The sequence below is a fragment of the Phyllobates terribilis genome, unplaced genomic scaffold (genome assembly GCF_046119375.1).
Source record: "Phyllobates terribilis strain yellow unplaced genomic scaffold, ASM4611937v1 Scaffold_9__5_contigs__length_417890890, whole genome shotgun sequence".
Taxonomy (NCBI): Eukaryota; Metazoa; Chordata; class Amphibia; order Anura; family Dendrobatidae; genus Phyllobates; species Phyllobates terribilis.
In genome coordinates this window covers 299769498-299795163 of record NW_027362769.1, presented here as the reverse complement: position 1 = coordinate 299795163, position 25666 = coordinate 299769498, and the positions used below count along the sequence as shown (strand labels likewise).

Genomic DNA, 25666 nt, shown 5'->3' with positions numbered 1-25666 from the left:
GGAGGACCGCTGGACCTTGACTCCGTGACAACAAAAGCTTCTCGAAGAAACTCTGTGGGAATTTCAGGAGGTTTTCTCAAGACATGATGAAGACTTTGGATGTGCTACCACCATTGACCACGAAATTCCTACCGGTGATGCTGCGCCAATTCGAGAAAGATACCGGCATTTTTTGTTGTACACTGACGGGAGTCTACATGGACTGGAGGCTGTGCTATCTCAAGTTCAAGACGGACGTGAGAGGGTGATTGCTTTCAGCAGCCGATGTCTGAGAGAGTTGGAGCACAATCCTGACAACTATAGCTCCTTTAAGTTGGAGCTTTTGGCACTAGTGTGGGCCATGACCATGAAATTTGCAGAGTATCTAACAGGTGCCGAAGTAACTGTAATGGCGGACAATAATTGATTAGCGCACCTGGAAAATGCTAAATTGGGGGCTCTTGAACAAAGGTGGTTGGCATACCAATATCGCATCCGGTTCTGATCAGGAAGAGAGAGCGGTAATGCTGATGCACTCTCCCGAGTTCCAGTAGGATCGCCAATCCAGAATGTCGATAAAGAGCTGGAGTACACTGAAACCCCGAATTTCAGCCGTGTATCTACATTCGAAAACTTGGCACATTCAAGTGGGGTGGCTTCCGGGATGCCTATGGTGTTAGCGAAGACTTTGACTGATTGGGAAAAAATTCAGGATGACTGTCCGGACCTACGGAGAGTGAAAGAGTGGGTCCGGATCAAGGTCTGGCCATGGGCACAAGAGCAAGCTCGCCTGTCCCCAGAAGGCCAGAAGCTGCTGAGGCAGTGGGATAAGTGGAATGTTACCCAAGTGCTGTTGTGTCGAGCTGTTTACTTACAGTCGGAGTTGCAATACCGACAGCAGATAGTTATTGCCATGTCTTTGGGGCCGATGGCTGCCCGGGAGGCCCATGAGAGGGGCGCCCATTTTGGGAGCGATAAGACATACAGGTGGCTCCAGCGCCTGGTATATTGCCCTGACTTGAAAGACATGGTAACTGAGTCATATTTCAGGTGTCGGCCTTACGGACTGAGTAAGAGTTCCAATCAGTAGGCCCCTGTTCAGACCATTCGAACATCTGGGCCTCTAGAGATCCTGATGATTGATTATGTACAAATTGGGTATTCTATCTCAGGACACTCATACTGTCTGGTTATGTCAGATCATTTCACAAAATATGCGGTGGCTGTACCCACCAGGGATCAGAGCAGAGTCAGCCGCTGAGGCGGTTTGCAAACAGTTTATTCAAGTGTTTGGTTGTCTGCAGAGAATTCATTCGGATCAGGGAGCATGCTTCCAGGGCACCCTGATGACTGAGCTGTATTAGCTTTATGGCATCGAGTGTTCCCGCATGACCCCATATCACTCCCAAGCTAACTGGGCGTGTGAGCGGTTTAACCACACTCTGCTTCAGATGCAGCGGACTCTGGAAAATAGTCAAAAGGCTTGGTGGCCGGAATACTTAACCAAACTGATGTAGGCCTATAACAACAATGTACAGAGCACCATTGATTACTCCCCACATATGCTCATGTTCGGGAGAGCAGGCAGGGAGATCAAGCATCTCCACATGCACTATCCAATGGGGCCACTGCATGAGCGCAAGAGCACCTCCGCCAGCTGAGAGCAGTGCACAAGGTTGTGGGGCAACGCCTGAGACAAGTGGTGCATCCTAACCCTGGACCTGTGTAGAAGGATGAGTATGGTCCGGGCGACCAGGGGATGGTCAGGGCCAAGAGGATATCTGGGAAGTTAGATGGGCGGTGGGAGGCGGTCCAATATACAGTGAAAAGGAGAGTGGACCCAACCATTCCGGTCCATGAGGTAGAGCCACTAGGGACAGGGGGACCCTCGCGGTATCTGCACCGTAACATGTTGAGGCGCTGCACTTTTGAGGAGCCTATGGCCTCAGAGGAAATATCCACTCCTACCTTGAGAATGACAGAACCTCCCATGGAAGAGGGGTGGTGAGTGGTTTCGGTCCCAGCATTTACACCGCCTCCAGAGGTTGCTGGGCTACCACCCAGGGAAGAAGTTGTACACCCGTTCCTTCTCCGACATACATACCCACTGTGTCCGATCCTATGACTGCGTAGGACAGCTAGGTCCTATGCTAGTATACCTCCACAGCGTTATGCGCAAGATGAATTTGTATGGGGAGGGTTGCCGAGGACGTCAAACTCTAGTGGGGTGGTATGTGAGATGTGTGTCGGTTCTTCAGAGTGATATGATTGTGTAAATCTGTATCCACACCAGTATAACATTGTACTTGTTGAAAGACTGTATATATTTTTTGATGTAAGTTTTAGTTCTGTGAATGATTTAAAATGCATTGTATTACATGATTACAAAAGGAGAATAAGCAGTTAATGTATTGATAAGACGTTCAGAGCATGTTGTTAAGGGGTAGTGACTAATGATGAGCGAGCACTAAAATGCTCGGGTACTCGTTGCTCGGATCGAGCAAATTGGAATACTCGGGTGCTCGACCCGAGCAACGAGCCAATGTAAGTCTATGGGAAACTCAAGCATTTTTCAGGCGGCTCCCCCCGGCGGTCTTCAGAGGGCCTAAAAATTGCCCAAATCTATGGGAACAGTGCTCAAATGACATGGGAACAGCATGGCGAAGACCCCTGGAAACATTTCTGACTCCCAGGTCACTGCTGTCAAAAACGTTGTCAGAGTATTACGCCACTTTTACGGACTCACAATAAAACATACAAAAACGAAACCAAAATGGATTTTCCTGGAAAATATGTTAAGAAACATCCTTTCCAGGGTAATGACTAGTATATAAGGCAAAATAAATAACTAATACCAAAAATACTCCTCCACACCTTGGGCTATGTTCACACGTAGCGTTTTTGATGCATTTTTGCACTTTTGCATTGCTTGCAACCAAGACAAATGCATTCACTGTGGTGTGTGACACATCATCAGACACATGCATACAGTGCTGAAAAGACATGGGAACAGCATGGGGAAGACCTCTGGAAGCATTTATGACTCCCAGGTCACTGCCTAAAAGTGTGCCCATCATAAGTGATCCTTGGCGCATGCGAAGATGCCTCCCGCCATGCACCTGTCGTTGCAGACTTGCAACAATCACCATTCACGTCCTTGTCCCAGTGCAGCGTTCGGGTGTCCCTACCCCATTCCTTGGAATGCAAGCGCAAGTATGCAGCAAGCCACCCACCCTACCACAGGCTGCAATACTATACTGCCAAATTTTTGACAGCTGCTTGCTCTTAAAATGTGGCCTTTTAGGCTCGTGGAGACGGAATCTGTCCAAAATCTTATGGCGGCGGTGACCGGGTATCCATACTCGGTCCCCAGCCGCCACTATTTTTCCCGGTATCGTCTGCGCCTTCGACAAGCACGGGTCCCACAACATTACCAGTGTCCTCCCCTGTGCACTTACTGGGAAGGACCGCCTAACCACAAACACGTGGACAGATGAATGTGGCCAGTCCACAGCTTTTTTTGATGAGAGTTGTATTTAGCTCGGTGAAAGGACTGGCATAGAGGGAAACCGTATCTACTCTGGGTGTCATTTCTCCCAGGAAGTCCTCTAATACAGCTTGTTGCAGAAGCAATGGCAGCCCGTCCAACATCAACTCGCACTTGTCGGTGGTACTTTGACACACACACATCTTTCTTTGCGCATTTAATTTCATGGCCTGATCTGCAAAGCGGTTTGAGAAATAACATGCATAAGCATGTCCGATCCACATTAAAAGAGCAGCCATAGAGTGTCTAGGAACCTTCCCCCACACTTATCTTAGCCAGGACTGCTTCTCGGCAGGGTTGGACGGTCCCACCAGTGAATCCTCTGGTGTGCCCTGGCTTCTACCTCAGGAGAGTTCATGATAGCGCTAACTTTGCAGCTGCTATGTGGCTTTTGAGCGGGGGAGAAAGGAGAGCCCTCAGAATCAAATCCTCTGGTGGGCACAATGTTTTTCAATCTGAAACAGCTTCTCGGTGGGAGTTGTATTTCACCACAGCCATATTCTTTAGCTCAGTGAAAGGACTGGCATAGAAGTAAACAGTATCTACTCCGACTGTCATTTCTCCGCCACCAGGTTCCGCCCATTGTCCCACGCGACCATGCCTGGCTGTATGTTCAGCGGTGAGAGCCACAGATCGGGCTGCTGTGTTACAGCTTTCAACAACTCTGCAGCACTGGGCGGTTTGTCACCTAAGCATTAAGCATGTTATCTTCAGCACAGCCTGTTGCTGCTTGGCCAAGGCAGTGCTGCAGTGCTGTCAGCTTGTGACTGATGTGGTCAGTTCAGAGATGGAGGAGGAGGTGCGGGAGCTGAACAATGTGATTACATTGAGGTTAAATTTGTGACGCTGTTTTTTATACTAAAGAAAGATCAAAAGCATTTTAAGACAAATGCATTCACCGGGAAATGTCATTTTAACATTTTACAACCTTATCTGGATAGTGGTGTGTGACACATCATCAGACACATCCTGTTTTATTTATGATGGAGGGACTCTGAAAATCATAAAGCCTATTTTCATAGGGCCATCAGACGGCCCTTACTATTCTTAAAAGGCCAGCAGTCGGCCCTCGCTATTGTTAGAGAGCCATCATCTGGCTATGCTTTGTTGTTCCCATTATTAACAAGTGGGTCTCCTATACTGTTATTGCATATGCAGTGACTGCAAGGGCTGCTGTGGCGCCCCTGAGGGTTCAGTCGCCACAGGGGTACTGCACCTCAGATAGAGGTGTGGTATCTCCTCTTCCAGGTAAGGATGGAGCATCTCTCAGGACCCCACTTCACCATTCAACACTACACCACTCCTGTCCTGAAGGGGGCCTAAATGCACCAGGGTGCTGCCCCGGCCCGGGATAGAGGAGATGGGAGGAACCAAAGATAGGGGGAACCATGTAGTGGGTGAGGGTGGAGGACACACTTTTAGGAAACACATTCATTCATATTTAATCTACAGCCATCTTAAGTTCAAGGCCTTTGATTGTGGTCTTCGTCTTTGATTGTGGTCTCCGTCTGTGATTGTGGTCTTCTGCCAGAGTCCAGCAAAAGTCTGCAGCTGACTGAAGATACACGGTCCTTGTACTCTGGCCTTGAGACGAGGAGCGGGTCAGAGTTAACCACTGTCTCTACCCGGTCAAGGTCCTGACCTAAGAAGGCCCTGGAGGGGAACGGAGGAGATAGGCTCCACAGGCAAAAGGATCCCAGGGGGATACGGACGGAGCGGAGTCGCCACCTGTATTCTTTACTCTGGCCTAGTCAGAGGGATTCCTGCTGCAAAAGGGGTGACCGGCCCCCGATATCTGACTTTGTTACTTCACGTCTCAGTCAGAAAAGCCCGGAGGCTTAGTGGATCCCAAAGGGATACGGACAGAGCGGCTTACGCCACCTGTATCTCTTACACTGCGTTTATCCAGTGGGACCCGGCCTTACAACACGTTCGTACCACACACAGTTAGGAGAAGACTTAGAGGGAGAGCTCACCAAGGAGAGGAACACACACCAGAGGGGTCTCGACAGGTGCTCCTGATCTACCTGGAAAGTGCTGAACCCCCTTCCCGGTGGCCGCAGTACGCCGTGTGTAGCAGAGAGAAGCTTTGCGGCTGAAAGTTCATCTGAAAGTGACTAAAGACCCGGATGACTTCACACACCGCCTCAGCCTGTTATTTCCTGCGCGGCACTGCACCCACCATTCCTCCTCACACTGCCCCGAGGCCTGCTCCGCCTGCGGGGAGCTGTCCCATCTTAGCTGCCCCTAACACCAGTCTCAGTGGACTGAAGCAGCGCTGGTGTCCATCACCGGAAACCGCAGGTGGCGTAGTCGAAATACCACTCTCACTTGAAAGCCCAATAATTTTTATGCGACAGCCCTGGGCACGGAACGGGTCCAAGCCACGACTGCATCCCCTGTAACACCTACACCGACCCGGCTCTGAGTAACCCCAAGGCTCAGGGAGGGCGAGTCACTGCCAAAAATTTGGACGCAACCCAATACCCCTTTGAAGAGACATAGAGGAGGGTCTCAGTAAAAAAAAATGTTTCCATTATAAAGGAGCGGGTCTCCTATAGTGGTAATGCCCATGCTGTGACTGCAAGGGCTGCCAAAGTTTGGGAAAAACCCCACTAAGAATTTAAGGACACATAGAGCAGGGCCACAGTAATGACAAATTCCCATTAGAAAGGAGAGAGTCTGCTATACAGTTATAGGGTATGCAGTGAGTCCAACGGCTGACCAATTTTAGAAAAAAACCCACTAAGAATTTAAAGACACATAGAGCAGGGCCACAGTAACAAGTACGACATGTTCCCATTAGAAAGGAGAGGGTCTGCTATACAGTTATAGGGTATGCAGTGAGTCCAATGGCTGACCAAATTTAGGAAAAACCCCACTAAGAATTTAAAGACACATAGAGCAGGGCCAGAGTAACGACAAATTCCTATTAGAAATGAGAGGGTCTCCCATAGTGTTGGCCTATGCAGTGAATGCAAGGGCTGCCAAAAATTGGGAGGCACTCCAATGCCCCTTGGAAGAGACTTAGAGGGCCTCATAAAAAAATGTTCCTATTAGAAAGGAGCGGGTCTCCTATACTTGGAATGCCCATGCACTAAGTGTATGGGCTGGCAAACATTTACCCCTGGGGGGGATACATGAACATACTGTATAACTTTTTTTTTTACGGGCATCATAAACACCCTTTAAAAAAATTATGTGGGTGTTGCATCACGGACCACGGTCACCCTGGTGATATGGTGGTGGAGGATGAGGATGAGGAGAAGGAGGAGGACAAGAGCAAATAGCCAAAATCAGGACGCGTATACCCATGTGTGGGTGTGAAAAGGTGCATGGGAATACACCTCCCAAAAAAAGACACTGGATTTGAGTTTATGTTACGCTGCTATCATTCGGTGGTGTTGAGAAGTCTGGCCCAATCCTGCCCTTGTTTATTTTTATAAGAGTCAGCCTGTCAGCATTTTCAGTTGACAGGCGGATGCGCTAATTAGTTATAATTCCACCAGCGGCATTAAAAACCCGCTCTGATAAAACTCTAGCGGCAGGGCAGCCCAGTACCTCCAAGGCATAGAGAGGCAGTTTATTCCACATATCCAGCTTGGATACCCAATAATTAAAAGGCACAGAGGAATCACTGAGGACGTTGGTACGGTCGGCAAGGTAGCTTCTCAGCATCTTCCCAAACTTTGCACTCCTTGTGAGAGTACCCCGCACCTCAGGGCCTGTGCGATGGGAGAGTCTGAGAAAACTGTTCCAGAACTTTGACAGTGTTCCCCTGCCTCTGCTGGATTGCATTTGTGTCTCTCTCGCCTGTACTCCTTGGTTGTCCAACGAACTGTGACCTCTGCCGCCAGCGTTTTCAGATGGGAATTTTTTTAATAGTTCCGCAACAAGGGCCTTCTGGTACTGCCCCATTTTTGTACACTATCCGCCTCAGGAATAGGAGATATAAAGTTCTCCTTGTAGCATGGGTCTAGAAGTGTCACCAACCAGTAATGACTGTCACACAAAATTTTGTGAATGCGAGGGTCATGGGAAAGGTAGCGTAACATAAACTAAGCCATGCGTGCCAGACTGCTAACAGGCAAGACTTCTGTGTCCTCACCAAGAGGATGACTGACCATGCTCTCCTCCTCCTCTCTGTCCTCTGGCCATCCACGCTGAACAGACGGTATGACAGTTGTGCAGGGCAGGTAGTACCGTCTATAGCGCATGAAACTAGCTCCTGTTCTTCCTCCTCCTCCTCTTCCTCATTGTCACCCAATCCATGTTGGGATGAGATGAGGCTGGGCTGTGTGTAATCACCCTGTATGGTTCCTTGCTCCATCTCATCGTGCTCCACCTGCAATGCATCCTCTTTGATTGTGAGCAGAGAGCATTTCAGAAGATAGAGAAGCGGGATGGGGACGCTAATTATGGCATCATCACCGCTCACCATATTGGTGGAGTCTTCACAGTTTTGAAAGATGGTACATATGTCTGACATCCATGTCCACTCCTGAAGTCTTATGTGTGGAGTCTGAACTGAATACCGACGGCCTTTTTGATGCTGGTACTCAAGAACTGCCATCTTCTGCTCACAAATCCTTCCCAACGCCTGCACACAGGCGGCGTACTTTAACAAGCAGATCCGGCAGCTCCGGGTAGGATTTGAGAAACCGATGAACCACGAGGTTAAGCACATGGGCCAGGCATGGTACATGTGTGAGCTCACCTCGCCTCAGAGCCGCCACCAGGTTCCGGCCATTGTCACACATGACCATGCCTGGCTGTAGGTTCAGCGGTGTGAGCCACCGATCTGCCTGCTTTTTCAGAGCTGTCCACAACACTTCAGCATTGTGCGGTTTTTCACCTAAATATATTAGCTTCAGCGCAGCCTGTTGCCGCTTGGCCGAGGCAGTGCTGCAGTGTTTCCAGCATGTGACTGATGTGGTCATTTCAGAGATGGAGGCTGAAGAGGAGGAGGCTGAGGAGCATGAGGTGCAGGAGCTGTAGACTGTGGGGACAACCCTGATTGACCTAGGGCTTGCAATCCTCGGCGTCGGGAGGATGTGTTCCGTCCCAAGGTCCGACTGGGTCCCGGTTTCCACCATGTTAACTCAGTGTGCCGTCAGCGTGATGTACAGTCCCTGCCCACAAGCACTTGTCCACGTGTCCGTGGTTAGGTGGACTTTCCCGGTAACTGCGTTGTTGAGGGCACGGCTAATGTTTTGGGACACGTGCTTGTGTAATGCAGGGACGGCACACCGGGAGAAATAGTGGCAGCTGGGGACCGAGTACCAAGGGACGGCCACCGCCATCAGGTTGCGGAATGCTTCCATCTCCACGAGCCTAAAAGGCAACATTTCGAACATAAACAGTCGTGAAATATGGGTTCCAAGGACTGGGGTATGGACAACTGAAAGCTGCGCTGGGACAAGGACGTGGACGTGCTTCCTGATGCTGCTACTTAAGAGTGTGCAACGACAGGTGCAGGGCAGGAGGCATCTTTGCATGCACCATGGACAGGGGATTGGCTTGCATGCATAACAGCGGAAGAAGCAATGATGCCACCCGCAGACACTGTTCCTGGACCCTGGGGTTCGGCCCACAAAGTTGGGTGCTTTGCTGCCATGTGCCTGATCATGCTGGTGGTGGTCAGGCTGGTCGTTTTGCCACCCCTGCTGATGCTGGCCTGGCAGGTGGTGCAAATGGCCTTTTTGGGGTTATCGGCAGAGTCTTTAAAAAACAACCAGACTCGGGAAGACCTAACAGTTGTACTGGCAACTTCCATCGTGTTAGTGTTACGGTGAACGATTGCCTGCCTTCTTTCTGTGGCCACCACACTGCTTCTTCGTGCCTGTTGGGGTGCTCTGCTTCCCTCCCCCTGTGTGCTGCTGTCCTCGCTCTGCATGTCCTTCTGCCAGGTTGGGTCAGTTACTATATCATCCACCACCTCGTCTTCCACTTCCGCACTCTCGTCCTGCTCCTGACTTTCTGGCAATTGTGTCTCATCATCGTCCACCTCTTGTGACACTTTCCCACCATCGCCTTCGTGTGACTGTGGCTGCTCAAATATTTGGACATTGCTACATACGATCTCCTCTTGCCCCGCTTGCCCGAATCTATAAATCGGAAAGTGAACAGCTCTTCGGAGTGTCCAAGTGTGGGATCAGTTGTCTCTGGGCACTCGGCATGGTGGGAGGAAGGAGGATCAGGGTGAGGAATATGCAATCCAGACTCACAGCTACTGAGACTTGACCGTGTGGAAGACAAGGTGGTGGTGGTGGTGTTGGCTAAGTGACTGGAAGCATTATCTGCTATCCAACCAATAACCTTTTGACACTGCTCTGTGTTCAATGCTGTTCTGCGGTCCCCTATTAATTGGGACAGGAAGGTCAAGCGAGAAGATATGGGTGTTTGTTGTGGCACAATTTCAGCTTGCCCACGGCCTCAGCCTCTGCATACACCATCATCACCATCAAGTCCAGTTCCCCGTCCCTTGCCACGTGCCTTGCCCATTTTAAATGGAGGACAATATCTTCCACACTCACAACAAATGACTGAATTTGGAGCGAACTTATATGTGATCCGTGTGATGGACAAACCACAGTTTTAAATACCTGGCCTGTAGGTAACTATTTTGAACAGCAAACCGGTGTCAAAAACTTTGCTGACACACTGAAAACATTTTTTTAATGGAGGCCAGAAATGGCAGTATTTTCTGAAAACGTATATGTCATTCGTGTGACGGAGAAAACACAGTTTTAAATACCTGGCCTGTAGGTAACTATTTTGAACAGCAAATCAGTGTGAAAAACTTTGCTGAACACTGAAAAAAAAATTTAATGGAGGCCAGAAATGGCAGTATTTTCTGAAAACGTATATGTGATCCGTGTGACGGACAGAACACAGTTTTAAATACCTGGCCTGTAGGTAACTATTTTGAACAGCAATCTGGTGTCAATAGCTTCACTGACACACTGCAACAAATTTTTAATGGAGGCCAGAAATGGCAGTATTTTCTGAAAACGTATATGTGACCTGTGTGACGGAGAAAACACAGTTTACATAGCTGGATTTTTAACACTGTAATATGGAAAGGTCCTGGCTGTATTCTGCAGTGCCAACAAGCAAATGGCACAGAAAAACTGTGTTCTCTGGATTGCTTTTTAAGCAAATAATGAGGATTAAGATCTCCAAAAAATTATTCCTGGCCCCTGAGACCTGGGCCTTTGTCTAGAAATATCTAACAGAAGCAGAAGGCATAACTGGAATGGAGCTTCTTGTGCTTTATGCACTGCAATCTGCTATATACCCTGCCTGCCTGCCTATATACACTGCCTGCCTGATATCTCTGCAGATGGATTAGTCCTCAGAAGGACTGTTTGTTGAGATGGATATGTGTCTCTAATATAGTCTGTACACCTACACTAACTAGAAACAAGCAAATCTCTCCCTAGATCAGCAGCAGTTCTCCCTACACTGTCTGATTCTGGAGTGACTGTGACGAGCATGGCGGCGCCAGGTCTGTTATAGACCTGATTACGCTGTGCGGGCAGCTAATCACTGTAATGCCACAACCAACATGGCTACAGCATTACAGTGAGTGGCAGGCAATCCCTGCATGTTCATTGGCTCTCTAAAGAGCGTCAAACTTGCAGGGAGGAGACCCGAGCTCCCGCCAAGCAACCCCGGAATTACTGAGCCGGCGCCGAGCATGTCGAGCAGTTAGATGCTCGGACGAGCACCGAGCAGTAGCGAACATGCTCGCTCATCACTAGTAGTGACTGCAGTAAAGTGAAGTATGAAGTTTGCCCATGAACCAACGGAGACAATTGGTGATTGGTTAGCTCCAGTGTGGAATGGGCTTAGTTACTGTGCTCAGGGGAATTTCCAGTGGACAGTTGAAAAGTACGTGACAGGAATAAGTGGAGTGGCCATCTTGGGGGTAGTCTGGAATATGTCCTAAACAGAAGAGGACGCGCTGGAAGGGAATTCAGCAGCATCTGCTTGTGAGAACACCCCATTGACAGCAGAGAAAGGTCATATTGGAGCTGAGCTTGCTCACGACCTGAACCTGTCCAAGATTGAGGAAATTCCTGTCAGAAACTCTGTCCAAAGACTCACTGCGGGGCTCATCTGTTGAAAGGGCCCCGCAGTGAGTAAATGTTCACGCATAATATAACATTTTGGCGCCAAAATATTCAAGGCTAAGATATAGCCTGTAGTTAGTTAGTTAGGTATATTAACTTCTTTACACAACGTTTGTTGTTAATACCAGCGTCCAAAACTTTCAGATTTGCTGCCATGGTTTATGCTGGTTTAATAACTAAGAAAATCCCAATCCACTTTGAGGTGCCGACACGGTACACAACGGACTCCGGACCATACTTGAACTCCATTTTGTTACAGGAGAAAGTTTCTGCACAGCATTTTAGTACTGGACAGTTATTCAACTTCGTACGACTATATTTATGGTTAAACGGACATCACCGTAGCTTTTTTGGGGTATTTTCGATACAGTTGAGAACGGACTGTTCCTCTATAAACAGAAGGGAAATCTATAACAAAAGATAGTAACTACAGATAGTTCAGGTGCCACGCTGTATAGCACAGCGGTTCCAGCTGTTGACTAATGTTTGCATAATATTTAAATGTTTTTGTTTTGTCTGGGTGAAAATATACACTTATATAAGTAAAATAGTTCGTTTGGGATCAAACTGTATAAGAGTTGGTTTTTTCGCCCATGGCTCCGCCGTGTCCTGAAGAACACTCCCGGTACACGACTTACACTATACCCATCATTGGTTGTTAAGAGGTTAAGCATGTGTTTTTCTATCAGCAGATTTTTGCCACCTAATCTGAGAGAAGCATGATGTAGAAATAGATCCTCCTTTCAGCAATGTGTCACTTACTGGGCTGCTTGCTGTAGTTGTTTTTTTAGAATATGCTGATAAAACATGGATTTTTTTTAATCCCTTGAGGACTAGTAAACCTGGTGCCATGTAGTCATCCATATTCATGAGCTCTATATAACCCCGCCCCCACCACTGATTGGCAGCTTTCTGTGTACTCTGTGCGTAATCAGTGGTGTGGGCGGGGTTATACAGAGCTCAGCCTTCAGAGAATTGATAGTTCTGTAGCAGAGAACTGTGATTTTATCAAAACTACAGCCAGGACCGCTTTTAGACAAAGTGGGTCTCTGGACAAAAGTTTAAAGTGGGGCCCAAATGCTCACATATGGCACCATCACACAGAAACATTTCAGTTGTATTTACAAGCGCTGAGTTCAGGTCGTTAAACAAGCGTGATCGGCAATATTGAAGTTGTTCGACGCTTGTTTCCCGTCCTCTTTACACCAGCTGAGGAAGAATGATGGGGACAGAACAATCACTAATAGATCAATCTGTCCCCATACAGTATCAGGTTATCAGCAGCACATCTGCAGTTTTCCCCGGACGATGTGCTGCTGAGAACAAGGATTTTTGTTCCGCCATAAACAATCCAATCACTCGATGAATGAGCAGCATTTTGCTTGTTTAGTATAATACACTCCATAGTCCTCCATATAATATAATGCACTCCCCATAGTCCTCTATACAGTATAATGTGCCCCATTGTCCTGCATATCGTATAATGCACCCCATAGTCCTCCATATTGTATAATGCATACCCCACAGTCCTCCATTTAGTATAATGTGCCCCATAGTCCTCCATATTGTATAATGCATACCCCACAGTCCTCCATTTAGTATAATGTGCCCCATAGTCCTCCATATAGTATAGTGCACACCCCATAGTCCTATATATAGTATAATCCACTCCCCACAGTCCTCCATATAGTATAATGCACACCCCATAGTCCTCCATTTAGTATAATGTGCCCCATAGTCCTCCATTTAGTATAATGTGTCCCATAGCCCTCCATATAGTATAGTGCACTCCCCATAGTCCTATATATAGTATAATCCACTCCCCACAGTCCTCCATATAGTATAATAAAATCCCCATAGTCCTCTATATAGTACAATGAACAGCTCATATCTTCCCTATAGTATAATGCACTCCCTATAGTCCTCAATATAGTATAATGCACCCCATAGTCCTTCATATAGCACAATGCATTTCCCATAGTCCTCAATACAGTATAATGCAGCTCCGATATAGTACATATAGTATAATGCACACCCTATAGTCCTTGATAGAGTATAATGCAGCTCCATATAGTACATGTAGTATAATGCACTCCCCATAGTCCTCGATAGAGTATAATGCAGCCCCCTCATAGAGTATAATGCAGCCACCCCATAGAGTATAATGAAGCTCCGCTCAGAGTATAATTCAGCCACTCCATAGAGTATACTGCAGCCCCCCCCTCATAGAGTATAATGCAGCCCCCCCATAGAGCATAATGAAGCTCCCCTCAGAGTATAACGCAGCCATCCTATAGAGTATAATGCTACCATCCTATAGAGTATAATGCAGCCCCCCTCAGAGAGTATAATGCAGCCCCCCTCATAGAGTATAATGCAGCCCCCCTCATAGAGTATAATGCAGCCCCCCTCATAGGCTATAATGAAGCCCCCCTCATAGAGTGTAATGCAGCCATCCTATTGACTATAATGCAGCCCCCTATAGAGTATAATGCAGTCACCCCATAGAGTATAATGCAGCCCCCCTCATAGAGTATAATGCAGCCCCCCTGATAGAGTATAATGCAGCCCCCCTCATAGAATATAATGAAGCTCCCCTTATAGAGTATAATGCAGCCCCCCCATAGAGTATAATGAAGCTCCCCTCATAGAGTGTAATACAGCCACTCCATAGAATATAATGCAGCACTCCTCATAGAGAATAATGCAGCCCCCCCATAGAGTATAATGAAGCTCGCCTCATAGAGTATAATGCAGCCACCCCACAAAATATAATGAAGCCCCCTCAGAGTATAATGCAGCCATCTTCAGAGCATAGTGCAGCCATGCCATAGAGTATAATGCAGCCCCCCTATAGAGTATAATAAAGCCCCCCTCAGAGTGTAATGAAGCCCCCCTCATAGAGTATAATGCAGTCACCCCATATAGTATAATGAACCCCCCCATAGAGTATAATGCTGCCCCCCCCATAGAGTATAATGCAGCCATCTTCAAAGTATAATACAGGCCCCCCATAGAGTATAATGTAGCCCCACAGTCCTCCAGTATTATGGCCACCATGTACTCACTGATTAAAAAAAAATACTTAACTCCAGTCTCTGCAGCACATCTCAGCAGCTCCACTGCCCGGAACACCGTGGCGTGCGATGAAGTGAAAGCATTGCACCCGCTGCGTCAGAGGGGGAATGATGGGAGAGGGAACGTCACTTGATGCTCTCTCCTCCATCATTGCTTACAACTGTATCAGCATCTATGATGCTGATACAGTTGAATGCACTGACTACAGCGAGCAAACCACTAAGTGATAGCTGGAATCAGAGTCTCTCCCCCAACATCATGCATGCTGGTTTTAGATGGAGTAGCAAAAATATGGTGACAGTTTCCATCTACAGAGACACTTTGGTGGTGGCTCCCAGTAGAAATAGAGTTCATTTTGTTCCTGCTGCCGCACATTCAGTACTGTGGCCGGGTAGCTTCATAATGCTATTAACCTGCAGATTAACTGTTATCAGACCTGACAGGGTCCCTTTAAGAAATAGGGCTCTTGAGGAGCAAACCTTTTGAGACACGGGTTACACATAGTGAAGTGAAAAATGTTATTAAAACCAGCGCTGCCACTAGTTAGGTGTATAAAGCAGCACACACAAACGCACGGTCTGCCGGCCTGCATGCTGGAATGTAATATCAAAATAAAGAAAGGTATGCCCTAAATGCGGGCCTGTAGCCAGTGATGCCATTTGTGCCCTCGGCGGCAGGTTTTTTTCACACGGTGTCTTAGCAAGTGCGACCGGCCGGAACGCTGCGGACACCGGTGCTCATCTAAATTCCAAACACAGGAAGGATCATCCCGTGTGCCATCTCTACTATCCACGAGCAAGAAAAGGAGACTTTACACGCCATCGGTGACGGGAAAAGCCATCTAATACGGTAGGCTTTCACTACCTGACAGCTACCATATGTGTAGATATACTAATCAATCAGGTATAACCAGTACCTTTTGAGTGTCAGATCCATTTTTCACTGTTAGATTTGCTCACATCAACCACATCTTGGAAACTTGCATATATGTGCTTGATTGGCGAAAAGCAAAAGCAAAAAGTGGAAGGCACTCACCGGACTGTTTAAAAATTGCTTCTTTTATTTCTTCATTAAAAACGACACGAGCTGGGGAATACGTGTTGCACCTTTCTTGACGACGGCCGTTTCGCGCTAAAGAGCGCTTCGACGAGTCAAACAGGTATGACCTGCACTCTTTAGCGTGAAACGGCCGTCGTCAAGAAAGGTGCAACACGTATTCCCCAGCTCGTGTCGTTTTTAATGAAGAAATAAAAGAAGCAATTTTTAAACAGTCCGGTGAGTACCATTGCATATAGGTGCATTTAGCACATACCTTTCTTTCTTTTATTTTGGGGTTACAAATAGTGGCAGTTGAGTTGTTACCTCTCCATGCTCTAGCACCATACTCCCATCCTTGCTGCATGATGCTAGTTGGTCACTGAATGACACTGATCTCACAGATGGGACATCATCATTTGATCACACCGGCTTCTGTACTGTGCTGCTAATTTTGGAGTCATCAATTCAGCTCCATAACCCAGCCACTTCAGGTGTCTACTGGTCAAGTCAGTTATGCTTTCTGTTGCTTCACACATTTTTAGATTAATAGGGTGAAAGTCTTAACAAAACATGTGACAAAATCTTTATGTAACACATGCGTACTTGGTGCAGAAAATCTACATAAAATTACATTTTACTCCCTTAGTTTCACAGCTCTCTACAGACATCATCATCGCTGTCCCCAGCTAAATTCCCTATCAGTATGTCTTTGGGAGGAAATCTACACAAACACGGGGAGGACATACAAACTTCTTGCAGATGTTGTCCTTGGTGGCTTCGAACACTAGGACTCCAGCACTGCAAGGTTACAGTGCTAACCACTGAGCCACTTAGCAATGTGTCTAGTAATGGGGGTCTAAGAGTGTGATGTGAGACATTGTGTGATTGTGTGACTGTGGCCTTTGTGAAGATACAGACCTGGGCAGGAGTATTCCCTAAGTAGTTTTGTGTTTATTTGGTGTTGTTTATTTTGGAACTATCAAGGTCAATCCTTTTTTCCAATATGAAACCATTAAGCAGTTAAAGGGAATCTGTCAGTAGGATCGTCCCTCCTAAGCCGTCTATATGGGCATGCAGGGCATAGGAAGCTGAATACAATTATACCTTGATATCTGCAATGCGATGTCTTACGTGAATCAGCATACATATTAAGAAAATCATGAGGTTTTCTGGAATTAGACATCGAATCGCAGATATCAAGGTATCATATTATTCAGCTTCCTATGACCTACATACCCATACCCTGGCTTAGGAGGGCTCATCTTACTGACAGATTCCCTTTGAGTGACAGTAACTAGATCACTTTGTGAGCCACTGTATACTGTATCAACCGTTGTGTTCAGTAAAGCTGAACTGTTGAATTAGGCTAGGTTCACAACAATAAGGTGCTCTACGCTGAGCACAACATCAGGATTTCTGTCAGAATCCCCAAAAAACTGTATTCTGCCCAAAACCCTGGCAGAGGCTCAATGGAGCCATTCAATTGAATGAAGATGATGGAATTACTGTGTATACTCTTTCCACCATCCTGGCAGTTTTTCTCTTCTTTACACATGCACGAAAACATGGTTAGCCACATGACTTAAAGGGAATCTGACAGCGGGATTCCTACCATCACCCCCAAACTATATGTGCATGTACCTCTTTCAAAGACAAGTCCAGCAATACCTTTATATGGCCAGTCCATTCCTCCATTACGGAGACTCAGTGTTTGAATTGATATGCAAATGATGATGTAGACCTGAAGCCTCTGTCATTCCAGCTCTATTCCCCACATAGCCATGCCCGTCAAGGGCGACACATAGCAGTGACGTCATGCGCCGCCCATGGCTGGCACGCCAAAGTCAGCTGCAGGCTATAGAAGAGGATGCCGCACGTCGTGGGAGTGGAGAAAGATAAGAAGAATCGTTTATTTTTTAATGTGTTGGAAAAGAGAGTCAGAATGAACATAATACTAGGAAAGGGTCCAAGATGGGGGACAGTATACAAGTAAGGGGCCCAGGATGGAGGACATTATAGCAGGAAGGGGTCCAGATTGGGGGACATTATAGCAGGAATGGGCCCAGGATGGGGGTCATATACCAGGATGGGGGACATTACACCAGGGTTGGAGCCCATGATGGGGGACATTACACCAGGAAAGGGCTCAGGATGAAGGACATTCTTATAGGATAGGGGACGTTATACCAGGAAGGTGCCCAAGATGGAGGACATTATAACAGGAAGAGGCCTAGGACAGTGAGCATTATAATAAAAAGGGACAGAATGGGGGACATTATAGCAGGAAGGTGTCCAGGATTGGGGTCATTATACCAGGATGGGGGACATTATACCAGGATCGGGGACATTACACCAGGGTGGGGCCCAGGATGGAGGACATTCTTACAGGATGGAGGACCTTATACCAGAAAGGGGCCAAGAATTGGGGACATTATAACAGAGTGTGAGTCGGGATGGGGGACATTATTACAGAAAGGGACCAAGACGGGGGACATTATTACTTTTCAATGCAACTTTCCAAAAGGTAAAGGTAAATTTTTGTTGTGATCAACAAAGCTCCAAAGACCCGTGATGATGAAAGGATTGAAGTATGCTTTGTACTGTATTGAAGTAGTGTCAGCATATTCTGAAATGCTGTGTTCTTGTTCTCGTCCGCTCTGGCAATACATAAATAAACTAGTAAACCAGAGGAATGTACGGAGAGCGCTTTCACTGCACAACATCGAGCAAATCATATTATTGTTTTATGGATCTTTGGAAATGAAACCTCCGGCTCCCAAATTTATTTAATCGCTGACTAAAATACAAAGGGTGCCGTGTTTAGAAATGTCCCTGATGTGCTAGACCCCCTACCCCTCCTATGTGCTGACACAGAGGCCATTCTTATTCTAGTACTTTTGGGGAAATTTGGTCATTTTAAATGTCCAGATGTGAATAAGTCTGAGTTCAGTCTAGAAGGAGCACTGAAGAGAAGGGGGAGGGAGAAAATGTTGGCTTATTTGTGGGATTTTTTTTTTTTTTTTGCTTTAAACACCTCCGCCCACACAAGGAAGTGGCTGCATTACTCAGAGAGGAAAAGAGAAGTTTTGTGAAACTGTAACAGACTTTATACTTTCTTCTCCATCTGAATCTACGGTCACCGGACAGCACAAGAGGCATAGGTAGGTGTAACTAATCTACAACTATCCTTAGATGAGGAATTAAGATATTCTTTATTCTGTAACAATTTGATTTAGTTATAGAGAATATTAAGCAGTTTCTGTTTTACAAGCCAATAGTTTGGTAGTGCAAGCATCAGCCTTCCTGAACCATGACAGATATGAAGATCAGCCGCTGTAGTAAGACTCATATGGCTTCTGCTGTGTCCTGAAGTGCAGATCAAGATCTATCTCCAGAAGGTGGAGAACCGGCACCTTAGAATAATGATCATATTCAGCTGTCTACAGGAAGTATGGAGCATCACCAACTGATATGTCCAAATCATGTGATTGCTACCAACTTCCAGTCTTGTGCAAGTCTTTCCTCCACTCCCTCCATATTTTTTGTAAATTATAATGAATTATAATGATAGAAACAATGAAGAAAAAGAAGTGTGCCAAACAAAGAGATCACCTACAAAATGAATATTTATTGAATTATGAGCAAAGAAAAACAATTAAAAACACTAAAAAGTTATGTGCACACAGTGCGTTTTTGGTGCATTTTTTTGTGCGTTTTTCCCGTGCAGAATTGCACCAAAAATGCATTGCATACCTTATCCCATGATTTCCTATGACATTTTGCAAGTTCTGTGCACAAGATCAGGAATTTTCCTGACAGGATTTCATGTGCGGAAAAAAAAGCAGCTTGTCCATTCTTTGTGTGTTTTTGCCTATACAATGCATTGGAAAAAATGCATGGCAAATCTGCAGGCAAAAATGCACCAAAAAATGCATCCAAAAATGCATCCGCAGCGTTTGGCTATGTGCCCACGTTGCGGACCTGAAGCATATTTTTTACGCTTCTCCCTGGCGGGAAAATCGCATGCGGATATTACATGCGGTTTTCCCGCCAGGTAGAAGCGTTTGTGAGGCGTCTTTGCATGCATTTCCGCATGCGGGTTATCAAGCACTTCTCCAAGCATCACTTGGAAAAGTGCTTGACAACTTGTTCAGAATGGTAAAAAATAAAAAAATAAACTTTATACTCACCTTCTGATGCATTCTCTGCCCCGTCCGGAGGCTTGAGCGGCTCACGCTGTTGTGTGCAGGACCTGCGGTGACGTCATTGAGTCATGTGGTGGGTCACATGACTCAATGACGTGGCAGGTCCTTCAGACAACAGCGCGACGGAGGGAAAACATCAGAAGATAAGTATAAACTTTATTTTATTCTTTTTTTTACAGGTTCTTTGGTACCCAGGTCTGGATGAGAGTCTCCTCTCATCCAGACTTGGGTACCATCCGCACATTGATTCCGCTGCGCTTCCGCAAAATTAATGAACATGCTGCGGATTTTTGACCGCAGCATATACGCTGCGGAAAAATCCGCAGCATGGGCATTGACATTGCGGAATGCCATTGGGGACCATGGGGTGCGGATATACATGCGTTTTTCAAGCGTTTACGCTGCGGAAATTCCGCAGCATATACGCTTGAAAAACGCTACGTGGGCACACAGCCTTTTTGCTGCCAAGAGGTGCAGAAACGCTGCAGAAATTTCTGCAAGCAATTCCTGAACGTGCACACATAGCCAAAAGCCCAAATGGCTATGCAAATATTGTTGGACAGGTCCATAATAGAGCTATAGTCCACCTGTCCAATCACATACTGTATAACACAGGTTATCAAAGATAAAAACAGCATTAATTCTATCTGTACAACAATGATAGGAATACATAGGTGGATAGAGGCAGCAATAGCATAGGGAAGTAAATAACCTATAAAACATATAAATAAATATTATATGCTATGTACACTGGGTACGGAAAGTATTCAGACCCCTTTAAATTTTTCACTCTTTGTTTCATTGCAGCCATTTGGTAAATTCTAAAAAGTTCATCTTTTTTTCTCATTAAAGTACACTCTGCACCCCATCTTGACTGAAAAAAACAGAAATGGAGAAATTTTTGCAAATTTGTTAAAAAAGAAAAACTGAAATATCACATGGTCATAAGTATTCAGACCCTTTGCTCAGTATTGAGGAGAAGCACCCTTTTGAGCTAGTACAGCCATGAGTCTTCTTGAGAATGATGCAACAAGTTTTTCACACCTGGATTTGGGGATTCTCTGCCATTCTTCCTTGCAGATCCTCTCCAGTTCCGTCAGGTTGGATGGTGAACGTTGGTGGACAGCCATTTTCAGGTCTCTCCCGAGATGCTCAATTGGGTTTAGGTCAGGGCTCTGGCTGGGCCAGTCAAGAATGGTCACAGAGTTGTTCTGAAGCCACTCCTTTGTTATTTTAGCTGTGTGCTTAGGGTCATTGTCTTGTTGGAAGGTGAACCTTCGGTCAAGTCTGAGGTCCAGAGCACTCTGGAAGAGGTTTTCATCCAGGACATCTCTGTACTTGGCCGCATTCATGTTTCCTTCAATTGCAACCAGTCGTCCTGTCCCTGCAGCTGAAAAACACCCCCATAGCATGATGCTGCCACCACCATGTTTCACTGTTGGGATTGTATTGGGCAGGTGATGAGCAGTGCCTGGTTTTCTCCACACATACCACTTAGAATTATCACCAAAAAGTTCTATCTTCGTCTCATCAGACCAGGGAATCTTATTTCTCATAGTCTGGGAGTCCTTCATGTGTTTCTGAGCAAACTCTATGCGGGCTTTCATATGTCTTGCACAGAGGAGAGGCTTCCGTCGGGCCTGCCATAAAGGCCCGACTGGTGGAGGGCTGCAGTGATAGTTGACTTTGCGGAACTTTCTCCCATCTCCCTAATGCATCTCTGGAGCTCAGCCACAGTGATATTAGGGTTCTTCTTTACCTCTCTCACTAAGGCTCTTCTCCCACGATTGCTCAGTTTGGCTGGACAGTCAGGTCTAGGAAGACTTCTGGTGGTCCCAAACTTCTTCCATTTAAGGATTATGGAGGACACTGTGCTCTTAGGAACCTTGAGTAATGCAGAAATTCTTTTGTAACTTGACCAGATCTGTGCCTTGCCACAATTCTGTCTCTGAGCTCCTTGGGCAGTTCATTTGAACTCATGGTTCTCATTTGGTCTGACATGCACTGTGAGCTGTGAGGTCTTATATAGACAGGTGTGTGCCTTTCCAAATCAAGTCCTATCAGTTTAATTAAACACAGCTGGACTCCAATGAAGGAGTAGAACCATCTCAAAGAGGACAACAAGGAAATGGACAGCATGTGACTTAAATATGAGTGTCTGAGCAAATGGTCTGAATACTTATGACCATGTGATATTTCAGTTTTTCTTTTTTAATAAATTTGCAACAATTTCTACATTTCTGTTTTTTTTTTTCAGTCAAGATGGGGTGCAGAGTGGACTTTAATGAGAAGAAAAAATGAAATTTTTAGAATTTACCAAATGGCTGCAACGAGTGAAAAATTTAAAGGGGTCTGAATACTTTCCGTATCCAATGTACTAGCAACCCGACGTATGGACAAGCAATCAATAACAAAAAGGCACAAAAATATGCCCCATATAATGGTCAGTGATAAAATGGAAAAAAGCAATAATACACCAAAAAGCCCAAAATAAAGCTACGATCTACCCTACCAGATCACATGAGACATAAGTGAACAGCAATATATACACTAATGATTGGGAATATATCTGCGTTGCAACATAATAGTTACGATTGAACAGATAGTGCATGATGGCAACGATATAAGTGAACAGACAGTCCCCGTGTAATAAGACCAATAATGTATACTGCCAACACAACTGTAAAAGTACAGACGTTCGATCAACAGAGAAAAGGCATAATGATAAGACCTGTGCAGTTGTGGTAGAGTTAGGGAATAAACCCCATGCGTATCGCTTCTTAAAGTGAAGCTTCCTCAGGGGCAAAAAGTGCATTATAATTATACAGCAGTAGCTCTGTAAAGCAAAATCCCTCAATGATGTCGATCAGCAGCAAATTTATGTCAACAGTATATTTCCAAAAAACATTAAAGGGGCTGCCCAGCCAAATAAAAAGTGGTTTGGTGTGGTAATTAATTGAACTTACTAGTATCATTCATTAAAGCTGTATTTATGACCCATTTTTACTGCTTGTCCCAGGTACCAACATATAGAGCTTTCTACCCCCTCTCTGTGTCAACACATGACCATTGATGCACTGGCGACACAAACAGAAGAGGCCCCTGTGCAAGAACAGTATATGCTCATCATAATGCACAATTCCACATGTTTTGGAGGTGGAAATGGGCCCCCTTACCTCTTGGGCCCCTGTGCGGCTGCACAGGTTGCACCAGTGATATGTCCGCTCCTTCATTGATGTATATAAAGGGGACTGGCTGCTAGTTCATTTCAATAGCTAAGGAAGCCCCCTTCTTTGACTCTGAATCAGCTAATAAAGAGGAGTCTGACTTTTCTATTGAAATCCACCAGCCAGCTTTCTCCATGCACATCACTGGTCACCTGTCAACACAGATAGGGTAGAAGAAGATTTCTCCTGTGTCTGGATTAAAGCAGAATTTAAGATTTTTTTTTTAATGAAGTACATTAGTGAGTCCAATTTACTAAAGGGGTTGTCTGGTCTAAAACTAAAAGTCTGCAGTCACTCAATGGACTGCAGTTGTCAGCGCCGGGAACGACAGTCATGTCACCTCAAGTATGTGATATGCACACTTCCAGCCACAATCCGACTAGACTGTTTCCTGCCTCGCTCAATACAGTTGCATTGAGCGAGGTCATGCCCATCTAGTTGGATTGTGTCCGGAAGTATACATATCACATACTTGCAGCCACATGGTCGCTGTACCCGGCATTGACGCTGGAGAATCCTCACAGTGTGCTGTGTGCGCGATGTGAGGATTCACAAGTCTACAGTCACACAGAGCAACCACAGACTTTTAGTTTTAGAACGGAAAACCCCTTTAAGTTTAAATCAAACCCAAACCACTTTTTATTTTTGGCAAGGCAACCCCTTTTTACGTTTTTGTTTTTTTAATTTATATCTCTTTAAAATGCATCATGTAAATAAATAGATATAATTGTGCAGTTCTACCTGTCTGCTGGCTTCTGGGTTACAAAGAGAAAGGAATTTGGTTGCCAGTATTGTCAACCACATATATGCTAAGTAGTTTTCTAAAAAGTGGTTAAGAATGATGAGGTATGGTGTGGTTGCTTCCAAAAGTGTATTACTTCAAAAACTATGTTTGCCTTTAATAGACAGCATATAGCCATCCATATATACACTGCTCAAAAAAATAAAGGGAACACTCCAATAACACATCCTAGATCTGAATGAATGAAATATTCACATTGAATACTTTGTTCTGTACAAAGTAGAATGTGCTGACAACAAAATCACACAAAAATCATCAATGGAAATCAAATTTATTAACCAATGGAGGCCTGGATTTGGAGTCACCCCCAAAATTACAAGTGGAAAAACACACTACAGGCTGATCCAACTTTGATGTAATGTCCTTAAAACAAGTCAAAATGAGGCTCAGTATTGTGTGTGGCCTCCACGTGCCTGTATGACCTCCCTACAACGCCTGGGCATGCTCCTGATGAGGTTGCGGATGGTCTCCTGTGGGATCTCCTCCCAGACCTGGACTAAAGCATTCGCCAATTCCTGGACAGTCTGTGGTGCAACGTGACGTTGGTGGATGGAGCGAGACATGATGTCCCAGATGTGCTCAATCGGATTCAGGTCTGGGGAACGGGCGGGCCAGTCCATAACTTCAATGCCTTCATCTTGCAGGAACTGCTGACACACTCCAGCCACATGAGGTCTGGCATTGTCCTGCATTAGGAGGAACCCAGGGCCAACCACACCAGCATATGGTCTCACAAGGGGTCTGAGGATCTCATCTCTGTACCTAATGGCAGTCAGGCTACCTCTGGAGAGCACATGGAGGGCTGTGCGGCCCTCCAAAGAAATGCCACACCACACCATTACTGACCCACTGCCAAACCGGTCATGCTGAAGGATGTTGCAGGCAGCAGATCGCTCTCCATGGCGTCTCCAGACTCTGTCACGTCTGTCACATGTGCTCAGTGTGAACCTGCTTTCATCTGTGAAGAGCACAGGGCGCCAGTGGCGACTTTGCCAATCGTGGTGTTCTGTGGCAAATGCCAAGCGTCCTGCACAGTGTTGCTACCACGAGTGTGAAAGCACAACCAGCATTCAAAAGTGATCCAAAACATCAGCCAGAAAGCATTGGTACTGAGATGTGGTCTGTGGTCCCCACCTGCAGAACCACTCCTTTATTGAGTGTGTCTTGATAATTGCCAATAATTTCCATCTATTGTCTATTCCATTTGCACAACAGCATGTGAAATTGATTGTCAATCATTGTTGCTTCCTAAGTGGACAGTTTGATTTCAAAGAAGTTTGATTTACTTGGAGTTATATTCTGTTGTTTAAGTGTTCCCTTTATTTTTTCGAGCAGTGTATATACTACTCATAGGTATATAAATTATGTATATTTATGTATTCCTCAAAATTAAAATTGCCACAGCATGAAGTAAAAATCGTTAAATTATGGAAATTACAAGATTGATAGATATGTTAATGATACACAAATTTTAAAAAAATGGAAACAAAGACCCCGATTCATCAAAGTGTTTTAACCAGAATTCTGACATACAAAAACCTTTTAATGGGTCACAAAACCTTTGCTCACGCCACTTTTCAGACGCACCTGATTCATTTAGAGGCGTGTGCCCAAATTATTCAAAATATCTTGATTTATTCAGTATTGAGTAT

The 25666-nt window shown here is 45.7% G+C and overlaps 1 protein-coding gene across 2 annotated transcripts in view; it reads left to right on the top strand.

Moving 5' to 3' along the window:
• The window catches only part of ARPC1B (actin related protein 2/3 complex subunit 1B), a 104460-nt gene that overhangs the window by 4780 nt on the left and 74014 nt on the right, over window positions 1-25666 (top strand). The window contains exon 1 of one of the 2 annotated variants that reach the window (XM_073647893.1): window positions 18786-18941. The exons of the other annotated variant lie outside the window; for it this stretch is intronic. The gene's annotated coding sequence lies outside the window, so the exon portion shown is untranslated. Of the gene's footprint in view, window positions 1-18785; window positions 18942-25666 lie in introns of those variants that run through there. 2 annotated transcript variants of the gene reach the window in all.